The sequence below is a fragment of the Antechinus flavipes genome, chromosome 1 (assembly GCF_016432865.1).
Source record: "Antechinus flavipes isolate AdamAnt ecotype Samford, QLD, Australia chromosome 1, AdamAnt_v2, whole genome shotgun sequence".
Lineage (NCBI taxonomy): Eukaryota > Metazoa > Chordata > Mammalia > Dasyuromorphia > Dasyuridae > Antechinus > Antechinus flavipes.
In genome coordinates, this window is record NC_067398.1 from 328,216,721 (window position 1) to 328,228,814 (window position 12,094).

A 12,094-nucleotide genomic window follows, 5' to 3' on the forward strand; every position below is an offset into this window, starting at 1 on the left:
GCCTCTAATTAGGTAAAGTTTGTAGCAAAAAGGATATGACCTTTCTGAAAACTTCAACTTTGGCCAAGTTGGAGCTTAGGAGGAGTCCATTGGGAATAATGACCACATAGGGCCAGAAGGAGAGAAAGAAACTGCTGTTTCATTATTTGAAATGAGATAGGAAAAGCAGTTTTATATTATTGGGAATTTAAAGCTGTTTGTTATCTATATTATAACATTGTAAATTATGCTTTAAATTCAGCTTTGCTGGTCATGTAGGTTTTATGGAATTCCCCCACCCACCCACTGATTTCTGCTACTTTAAATGTTGGGTGGGGTAGGAATCTTTTGTAAAGATTTAAACTCTTCCCCCTCCCTCCACTGCTGTTACTTCAGCTATTGGAGCATCTAGTTAATGTGGAATGAAGTTTAGTTCAACTTCCCTCCCCCCCAGTGCTTCTTGGTAGGTGGAGTGGGGGGAAGGGCAGTCACATGGAATCCTCTCCTCGCCCCGCCCTCTAAACTGTTCCAGACATTTTTTTTATCAAGTTGTAGCTACCTGGTTCTTGGCTAAAAGCTACAAACTGATTTGTATAAATATAAAGTTATGGTAAATATCTGTTTAGGATTTGTTATTGGAGGTAAAATTTCTTGGGTTTGTAGTTAATATGTCACTACATTTTTTTTTTCCCTCCTGTAACTGATTTCTATAATCAGAACAATGGTCAATAAGAAATTGTTAATGCAATTCAATTATGTCATACCTTGCTGTTTCCAATCTGGTTATCTGTAATCATTATATCCTAAATATTTGAGCAAATAAGTATTTAGTCTGGTTACTAGATATTGTGTCTGGATATTCAAGTTTTTTTTTAGGGTTTATAACTAATGAGAGGCTATATCTTATAGCAGTTCTTGTGGACTAGTCTTTCTATCTCAGACTGTTCTAACTTTTCTTTGTTAGATTTGTTTTTGTTTCTAGATCTGGTTAAATTATAGATGTATTGACTTGCTTCTGGGACTTAGATCAAGCTTTGATTGTCAGCATGCCACACTATACCCATCCCCCTCCCTGGATTGAGCATCTTTGCCCATTTTCAGCAGGAAGACTCTTTGAGAACTATTGCTCCTTTTCCTGATGTAAATATAGGGGAGTGGGAAATTGGTTGAATTGTTAGAATTTTAACTATATTACTGTGTGTTTAAGACTTGGCATGGAAATTGTTAAACTTGTGTAACTATTGCTGTTATATTTGAGGGATGGTTATTTGATAATTCCTTTCCGAGAAAAAGAAAAGGGAAAAAGAAATAGGAAATTGGGAAAACTGGTGTATTTTCTTAGGAACTTCTGCTCTACCTCTTATCTTAATTGGAAGTCCTTTAAACAGTCCTTTTTATTTTTTTACTCCTTGCCTAAATTTACTGGACTATGATTTGCTGTTGTGCTTTAACTTTGAAATCCCTTATTCTGTTGGAATTGTCCTGGCAGACTCAGTTTTGGGGATTATTTTTTTAGAAACAACCAGAAATTGGATACCTGTCTGGGAACTGGCAGTCTCTCTGATCCGTTTCTCCACTCCTGTTACCCCAGGTCCTTAATTAGTATTTCAGCATACTTAAAAGGACCTTGTACCATGTTTCCCCGATAATAAGACACTGTCTTATTATTTTTTTTTTTTTGGACAGAAAAACACCAGAGGACTTATTTTCAGGGGAGGGCTTATTTTAATGAACATTGACAGCAATTTTAAGAAACAGGTAAATGTGAACAAAAAAGTACCTTTATTCAATAATGATCATGTCATCTTCTTCAACAACATCGTCATAAGTGTCCATACCCTGAATTCCGTCCTGGATGTCTTGCGCCTCTATTTCCTTCAGAAGAAGTGGACCCAATCTGTCATGTCCAGCAATACTTGTCCAGGTAACCTGCTTGTAGTGCCTTGGCAACACAGCTGTCAGTAATTTTATCCCATGACTTCTTCACCCAAGTCATGACTTCTTGCAGACAGGGCTTCACAAAGTTTCCACGCTGATTTCTTTCCATTCTATTTTCAATGTAGTCATTGACTTCCATGCACAAATGGTCCTTGAATGGCTTGTTTATTGCAACATCAAGGGTGTGGAGATAGGCAGTCATTCCTGCAGGAATCATTACTTGATCTATTCTTCTCTCTGCAAGGAAGTTCTTCATTTCTTTAGCACGGTGTGCTGGCTGCGCTCACTGCTGCAGCTCTCATTGGATGCAGCTCGGAGCACGGCATGCGTTTCGGAGCACGGCATGCGTGAGAAATATTTAACAAAATAAATAGAAAAGGAATAGAGCATAAAGTTAATAAATGTTTTTCAAAATCAATATGCTATCACAGGAATCTTAATGTGTGATTTAGTATCCTCATTTCTATTTAAGTTTGACACCATTGCTGAAAGGCACTGACCAGAGTAGGCAGTTAGTAAATGATTTCTGAATTTAGTTTAATTGATCCAAAAATAAAGTGTTAAAAACCAGTCATGTTCCTGACTAGAATTTACAAGTTTTTGTTTACTTTTCTTCATTACCTAACACGTTAGTTATTCGAGATAACTCTTCTCTCTCAAGAATAAAAACTACCACTTTCAAAGTAACTCTGCAGGAGTACAATTTGCAGAGGGTATCATTAAAAGTCTGATTCTCCATTGTGTAAATGAGTTATCATGGGAATTGATCCCATGCGTTGAAAATAAGCTTCGCCTAACTTTGTTATGAATTGTTTCTAAGCTACAGAACTGTTTAAGTGAACAAAGTCTCAAGAGAGTTTTAAATGTTTTTGTCCCTTCTTTTTGCAGGTTATAAAAGAAATGACATCTATCTCAGGTGAAATTTTGATCATCAAACAGGATAAAATCTAATCTATCTTTATGAACTACATCATGTGACATGGTTCCACTGTTAAGGTGGAATGGCATTTTTATCTTTAGATATTTTTCTTTCTTTGCATTACATAAGACAAAATATGGCTCAAAGGTTTGGGTGATCAAATAGGGCATATTCATTGCCTTGTTGATGTATTTTCTTTGATGTTATATGTATTCATTATTTATTTGCACCCTAGAAACATTTTAATTGTAAGAATCCAAGGTCATTGCAAATAATAGTATGCTGATTTTTCAAACAAACTCTCCTTGGATAGAGAAAGTAGGAGTCTTCCTTTTTTTTTTTCAATCCAATAAAGATGTATGTATGTATTTATTTTTTATTAAAACTTTTTATTTACAAAACGTATGCATGAATAATTTTTTATCACTGACCATTGCAAAGCCTTCTGCTCCAAATTATCCCCTTCTTCTCCCCACTCTCTCCCCTAGATAGCAAGTAGTTCAATACATGTTAAATATGTTAAAGTATATGTTAAATCCAATATATGTATACATATTTATACAGTAATCTTGCTGCACAAGAAAAATCGGGTAAAGAAGGAAGAAAAAAACTGGAAAAGAAAACAAAATGCAAGCAAAAAACAACAGAAAGAGTGAGAATGCTATGTTGTGGTTCACACTCAGCTCCCAAGATCCTCTCTTTGGATGTAGATGGCTCTCTTCATCACTGAACAATTAGAATTGGTTTGAATCATCTCAGTGTTGAAGAGAGCCATGTCCATCAGAACTGATCATCTGATACTCTTGTTGTTGTTGTATATGATGATCTCCTGATTCTGCTCATTTCACTTAGCATCAGTTCATGTAAATCTCTCCAGACCTCCCTGAAATCATCTTGCTGATCATTTCTTACAGAACAACAATATTCCATAACATTCATATGCCATAACTTATTTAGCCATTCCACAATTGATAGGCATACATTATGTTTCCAGTTTCTTGCCACTACAAAAAAGGCTGCCAAAAACATTTTTGCACATGTGGATCCCTTTCCCTCTTTTAAGATCTCTTTGGGATATAAGCCCAGTAAAAATACTGCTGCATCAAAAGGTATGCACAATTTGATAACTTTTTGAGCGTAGTTCCAAACTGCTCTCCAGAATGGTTGGATTTGTGAATGGTTTCACCAACAATGTATCAATGTCCCAGTTTTCCCACAGCCCTTCCAACATTCATCATTATCCTTTCCTGTCATCTTAACCAATCTGACAGGTATATATTGGTATCTAAGAGTTATCTTAATTTGCGTTTCTCTGAACAATAGTGATTTAGAGCACTTTTTCATATGACTAGAAATAGTTTCAATTTCTTCATCTGAAAATTGTCTGTTCATATCATTTGACCCTTTGTCAACTGGAAAATGACTTTGATGTAAACTGAGATCTTTTAAGGGGAAATGATGTGCATTTTGTCCCCTTAATCTTTGGGGGTTCTGTTCCTCTTCTTGGGGGAAGTTCCTGAGTCTCAAACTCTCCTCTGAAAGAGATCCATTCTTCAGGGAACCCAGTTAAGTGGTCTCATACAGTTGGAGATGTTGGCCAGGGATGTGGTCACAGCCTCTATTGAGTTGAAAATTAGTCCAGAACCACTCTCAGTAGCTCATACTCCCAGTTAAGTGATTTTATTCGATTGGAGTTCTCTGCCTGATGGTGCTCTATTGAACATCCCAAATAGATCCCAGTCCCCAGGTCAAGATTTACCCTATATAATCAAGGGTTGGTCAAACTGTCTTCACAGAAGTCTTAAACAGGATTATACTTGCTAAGGAAGCTGTCTTCTTAGCAAGCTGTCCTGCCAGGACTCTTTACCCACTAAGAAGTCTGTCTTCCTAGCAAGCTGAATTCTTAGTGCCAATAAATCCCTTTTTGCCATGCCGATTTGGGGTTTGCAAATTCTTTCACATGGGACCTGTGGCTCCAACCAGAGGGGAATCTCCCACCCCATTTCTCACACCTCATCAGCTTGAATTCTTATAAAGTTGAGTCAATTCTCTATATATTAAAAAATGAGGCCTTTATCAGAATCATAGAATGAAAAATGTTTCCCAGTTTATTGCTTTCCTTCTAATCTTGTCTGTATTAGTTTTATTTATACAAAATCTTTTTAACTTAATATAATCAAAATTATCTATTTTGTGATCAAAAATGATCTCTAGTTCTTTTTTGCTCACAAAATCCTTCCTCCTCCAGAGATCTGAGAGGTAAACTATCCTATCTTCTTTTAATTTGTTTATTTCATTCTTTATGTATAGATCATGACCCATTTTGACCTTATCTTGATATAAGGTGTTATTTGTGGGTCAATGCCTAGTTTCTGCCATACTGGTTTCCAATTTTCCTAGCAGTTTTTGTCAAATAGTGAATTCTTATCCCAAAACCTGAGTTTTTTGGGTTTGTCAAATACTAGATTGCTATAGTTATTGACTATTTTGTCCTGTGAGCCTAATCTATTCCACTGATCAACTGCTCTATTTCTTAGCCAAATTGTTTTGATGACCACTGCTTTATAGTATAGTTTTAGATATGATACAGCTAGACCACTTTCATTTTCTTTTCTCTTCATGAATTCCCTTGAAATTCTTGGCCTTTTGTTCTTCCAAATGAATTTTGTTGTTAGGGTTTTATTAGTGATATATAAAAATGCTAATAATTTATATGGAGTTATTTTGTATCCTGCAACTTTGCTAAAGTTGTGGATAATTTCAATAGTTTTTTAGTTGATTCTCTGGGATTCTCTAAGTTTACTATCATATCATCTGCAAAGAGTGATAGTTTGGTTTTTTCATTAACCTACTCTAACTCCTTTAATCTCTTTTTCTTCTCTTATTGCCAAAGCTAACATTTCTAATACAATATTGAATAGTAATGGTGATAGTGGGAAACTATTATCCTTATCCTGCCAAAATAATTCTTCTTTATTACTTCTATAAAAGTATAAAAAATTATACTTCTTTATTACTTCTATAAAACTTCTATATTACTGATAAGTGCAAAAAAAGTTAGTTATTAAATTTGTTTTATTAATATAATTACTATTGAGAAGTTCAATGTTAGGTGTGGTTAACAGAGGAATTGATTCCTGAAGCAAGCAAGGAGAAAACTCTGAAAGATATCAGTTTAATCCATGGTCCCCCCCCTCTGGGGAGGTCATCCAGTCTGAAATCCAAAGTATGCCAAACTCTTTGAGACTCACCCTCTGTAGAAGTCTGGAGCAGTCTCACCTTGCCATATCCAGTCAGAAATTCCAGTCAAGTCTCTGAGGTTAAATTTTCCCTAAGAAATCTCTTTATGGAGATTTCCATTCCATGACTGTGGACTTCCTTTGAAGTCTGCCATGGAATTCTGCCTCATGGTATCTTTCCTCTTCCCCTTCCCCCATGATAGCTCTCCTAAATCCACTATGCTTCCCAACCCTACTTCTCCTCCTTAGCTCTTTTGAGGTGCTATGTCCCTTTCAGTACTAAGGGCATGCCCCAACCTCATGGGATGCTTCTTTAGTTCTGTTTCCATTACAGAACATTCTCTTTCCATCATTAATGTGTGGGACAGGTGCTAGACTCCTTTCCCCAAATTAAGTAATCAGAGACATCTTCAGGTACTAAGAGAAAGCATTTATTTAATCCCTGCAGGGAGAGGCCCAGACACACCGGGTAGCCATCCCAACTCCCACCATGTGCTCTTGGAACCTGACCAGCTTCTGGCTTGTTGCAGATTTAAAAAGCAAAAGACCCAAGCCTTTTCACTGGATAGACTAAAAGGATGTAACCATCCTTGACCAATGGTCACCAATGCTGGCTGCTTCCCACAGGTCACCGTCACTTCCTGTCACTTAGGGTAAGAAGGGTCTGATCTTTTAGAGATCATGTGACTTCCCAAGGTGCTTCTTGGACCCAGAGTTCAAGACCTCATCTTCTAGCTCTAGGAATAGGGATCATGTGACTTAGTCTCAAACTGAGAAAACTTCATCCAGTTAGACCCATTCATTAATCACTTCACATCATTTCTATGTTCTCCCATTTCAATTTCACATTTACCATTCCTAGTGTCTATTATATCCCTTTATTTTGTCTGTAACCTCTTCCTGAAATAAATCTACATTTTGCCAGAAAATCTACAATTCTTCACATGATTGAACCCCAACTTTTGGTGCCTATCATCTTCTAGTGAATACATCACCCACACCCTGTTGGTCCTCAAAACATATCATTTGTTGTCAAATTCCACATCATAGATCACATCAATTACAATAGTCATGTATTTAAACTTTAATATGTCTAAATATATATAATATATATGTATATGTAGATATATATATGTGAATTTATAAACTCTGTATGTGTGTGTGTGTGTGTGTGTGTGTGTGTGTGTGTGTGTGGAATCACCTCCTTGTTGTCATGGTCCTCTTTAAGAATGAAGGACAATAACAATCTTTGGTATAAAGCCAGCCTGGAATTGGCCAATTGGAAGACTCCTTCCTTCCTTCCTTCCTTTCATTGTTCCTTCCCTCTTTCCCTCCTTTCCTTCTTCTGTTCACATAGAGTATTACCTAGAGATGCTCCTTTATAGATAAATTGCTTTTGTCGTGTTGTGCCACAGTTCTCTTTTAATGTCCTGACCCAGTTTCCCTAGTTGTCCTATTCAGTTACTCTGCCTCAGGTTATGACCATTCCTTCTTAATGTTAGGATAAAGGTCTTATATCTTAGACCTTAGGCTATAATCATCCCCTCTTAGTGTTTTATGGGATAAAGGTCTTTACCCATTTTAGACATCATTAGAATATCAGGAGTCTCTCCAGTAGCTCCCATTATGTCATACTATCATACTAGGTGCCTCCCTCTATTAGGTCATCCCCATCCAGGTACCATTATGCCATTATTCATGTTACCCTAATAAAAGAATCTTGTATCTGACATTCACCACTGGATTCTTGGAGACTGAAAACTGCCCCATTGATCTGCTCCTTTTTTGAGCCAAGATCACTGGTCTTCGTTGCTGATTTTTTGTGATTAATACCTTCTCATTGGCTTTCAGAGTCTGTTTGAGCTGGGTTGAACACCATTTTCACCCCAGTGACACTGACCTTTTTTGAAATTTTCCGATCTATCTTGAACTGGAGAGTTATTTCATTCTGTCAGACTGTTCAGAGAATTGCTTTCATGTGCTTTGTGAGGGAAGCTAGAGGAGCTCACACAGCTTCCTGGTTTTACTCTGCCATCTTGTCTCCACCTTAGAATGCTCAAGAACTTCTTTCTAAGCAAATGGTTTGCTAAATCTTTTTATATCCTTGTCCTTGAGAATAAAGATCAAATGATTCAAAACCACATAAAACATGAGAAATATTTTGTTTGTACTTTCATTTCAAATACATTAAATAATTCCTTGGGTTTGGACATCATTTACATGAGCAGAATAGTACTATAGAACAAAACTATCATCATCTGCTAGGTTGGAGAGAGAAATAAAGTCTTGAACATGTAGAAAAAATTTTATTTCTCTCTCCAGGTAAATTAATCACTAGGATGCTGGATATCATAAATATGTAAAAAAATAAAAATTTACAACATTGTAGTCAGACTGAATAATGTATTAGCTAAAGGCATGGTAAATTTGTTTCCAAAGATATCAGTATAGGCTAGTTTCATGACAGCAAAGCTTTTCACATATGAAATGATTTGATGATATGATTTTTGCAGAAAGATAATTAGATAAAAAAAAAAACCTGTTTGCATCAGTGAATGGACATCTGCTAACCAGCACCCAGATGCCATTGACACATATGCTATCTGTCTATCATGAGGAAGATTGAAGATGACCACGTAGCAAGTCAAGTTCCATCCAGCTAGGAAGTACACACTCTGTATTCTGCATAGCTAAGCCAAGAAATTTCTGCATTGCATGTGTAGAAAAGGAAATTTTTTCCAGGTAAGAAGTTGATCAGAACTTAAGAAATAGAGTTGAATATGTAGAAAATATCCAAGAAAGAGATTATTAAGGAAAAAGTACAAGGGAGTATGGAAGTGGATGTGCTGGATGCTGATTGCAATCAGAGCAGTATAGCCCAGAATAATGACTACATACATTAGTTGTAAATAAAATTTGGCTTTGCCTTCAGTTATTTTAAAACATCTTTCTGGGCCGGGTTAGTAGATTTCATTAGGCTGCCAAAGGGATTAATGTCACAAAATGCTTAAAACCTACACACAAGCTGCTAATCATATTAAAGCAATAAGCCACATCAAAAATACATTAGTTCTTTGCTGTATTAGATATTAAAGGCAGATATTTAATTGCAGAAATATTAATCTTTCATGCACTTGATTTGAAGCATAACTACTTGATCAATGTAAGTTGAATTGGAATGCTAAAAGTGTAAATCTAAAAGCAAGATTGTTTCTCACAATTTCACAATTATTTGCATCTGGATTAAAATTTCAACACCACATCTAATGTGATCAACAATCCTTGTCCACTCATCCTTTGAATTCAGAAGGCAGTAAACACATTTGAGCTTTTAGAGATTTATTCAGTGTCAGATGCAATAAAAAAGTAACAAAGTTAAAAAGTTCTGGTGCTTTGGTAACAATATTCCTTAGTCCCTTATAGTCTACTTGGTAGTTTATTATAATTTAACTATAAATCAAACAGCCAGGTAACACTATAGAAGTATTTGAAATCTTTCTTAGCTTTATACATTTCTGGTCACTGCTTTTCCCTATTATGATTAACATTCAGCAACTATCTTTTTTTTTTTTCCTAACTCAGGAGGCTCTTTACTACTCATTTACTTAACTTTAAATGACCTATATCTGTTATTTAGTAGACCTATAGAAAATGTTTCATCTTTTTAAAAATATTAACAAGTTATCCCAAGAAAATATTTTAATGATCTAGAAAAAATAATAACAAAATTCATATGGAAGAACAAAAGGTGTAGAATCTCAAGGGAATTAATGAAAAAAAATCAAATGAAGGTGGTCTCGCTGTACCTGATCTAAAACTATATTATAAAGCAGCAGTCACCAAAATCCTTTGGTATTGGCTAAGAAATAGATTAGTTGATCAGTGGAATAGGTTAGGTTCACAAGACAGAATAGTCAACTATAGCAATCTAGTGTTTGACAAACCCAAAGATCCTAACTTTTGGGATAAGAATTCATTATTTGACAAAAACTGCTGGGAAAACTGGAAATGAGTATGGCAGAAATTAGGAATGGACCCACATTTAACACCATGTACCAAGATAAGATCAAAATGGGTCCATGATTTAGGCATAAAGAATGAGATTATAAATAAATTAGAGGAACATAGGATAGTTTATCTCTCAGACTTGTGGTGGAGGAAGAAATTTGTGACCAAAGATGAACTAGAGACCATTACTGATCACAAAATAGAAAATTTCGATTACATCAAATTAAAAAGCCTTTGTACAAACAAAACTAATGCAAACAAGATTAGAAGGGAAGTAACAAACTGGGAAAACATCATCACAGTTAAAGGTTCTGATAAAGACCTCATTTCCAAAATATATAGAGAACTGACTCAAATTTATAAGAAATCAAGCCATTCTCCAATTGATAAATGGTCAAAGGATATGAACAGACAATTTTCACATGATGAAGTTGAAACTATTTCCATTCATATGAAAGAGTGTTCCAAACCACTATTGACCAGAGAAATGCAAATTAAGACAATTCTGAGATACCACTACACACCTATCAGATTGACTAGAATGACAAGGAAAGATAATGATGAATGTTGGAGGGGATGTGGAAAAACTGGGATATTGATGCATTGTTGGTGGAGTTGTGAACAAATCCAACCATTCTGGAGAGCAATCTGGAATTATGTCCAAAAAGTTACCAAACTGTGTGTACCCTTTGATCCAGCAGTGTTTCTACTGGGCTTATATCCCAAAGAGATACTAAAGAAGGGAAAGGGACCTGTATGTGCCAAAATGTTTGTGGCAGCCAGTTTGTAGTGGCTAGAAACTGGAAATTGAATGGATGCCCATCAATTGGAGAATGATTGTGGTATATGAATGTTATGGAATATTATTGTTCTGTAACAAATGACCAGCAGGATGAATACAGAGAGGCTTGAAGAGACTTACATGAACTGATGCTAAATGAAATGAGCAAAACCAGGAGATCATTATATACTTCAACAACGATACTGTATAAGGATATATTCTGACAGAAGTAGATTTCTTCAACAAAGAGAAGATCTAACTCCGTTTCAATTGATCGATGATAGACAGCAACAGCTACACCCAAAGAAAGAACACTGGGAAATGAATGTAAACTGTTTGCATTTTTTTTTCCTTCCCGGGCTATTTTTACCTTCTGAATCCGATTCTTCCTGTGCGACAAGAGAACTGTTTGGTTCTGCACACATATATTGTATCTAGGATATACTGTGACATATTTAACATGTATAGGACTGCTTGCTATTTGGGACAGGGGGTAGAGGGAGGAAGGGATAAAGTCGGAACAGAAGTGAATGCAAGGGATAATGTTGTAAAGAAATTTTTTTCAAAATAAAATAAAACAAAATAAAATAAACATCAACAAGTTAGAAGATTCTTCTTATTTCCTCTGGGAAGGAGAGCCTCAAGATGAGGTTTGAGGGGGTTCTCTCCAATTCCCTATAGCCGTAGACAAAATAGTCTTAGACTTAGCTTTAAGGAGATGTGTAGAAACAATGTATTATAAAGGTCAGAAACTAAGAAAAATAAAAGAATTTGCTATATTCTTTTTAATTTTTTTAAAATGTAAAGCTTAAATAGAAAGAAAATGAAATAGAAAAGTAAAAAAAAACCTATCATGTGCATAACAGAACATTTGAGAGGATTCAAAATATGTAACAATAAATTTTCATTTCAATAAAGTGTGTATAGTAATGAAACATATTGCATTCAAAACTGTTCATCTTTTCTTTGCTTTCATATATATGTATATATATGTATATACATATATATGTGTATATATATATATATATATATATAGTTCACTGCTGTGCAGTTTTTACTTAATTCTTTTTACCTCCTTTCTTTTTCCCCATTTTCCCCAAATAAGCTACAGTTTGAGCACAGATATATTTGTGTTTACACATACATATTTGTATTAAAATATACATACATACAAACATGTAAACTCACACACAGATATACACACACATACACATACACACAAATATATAC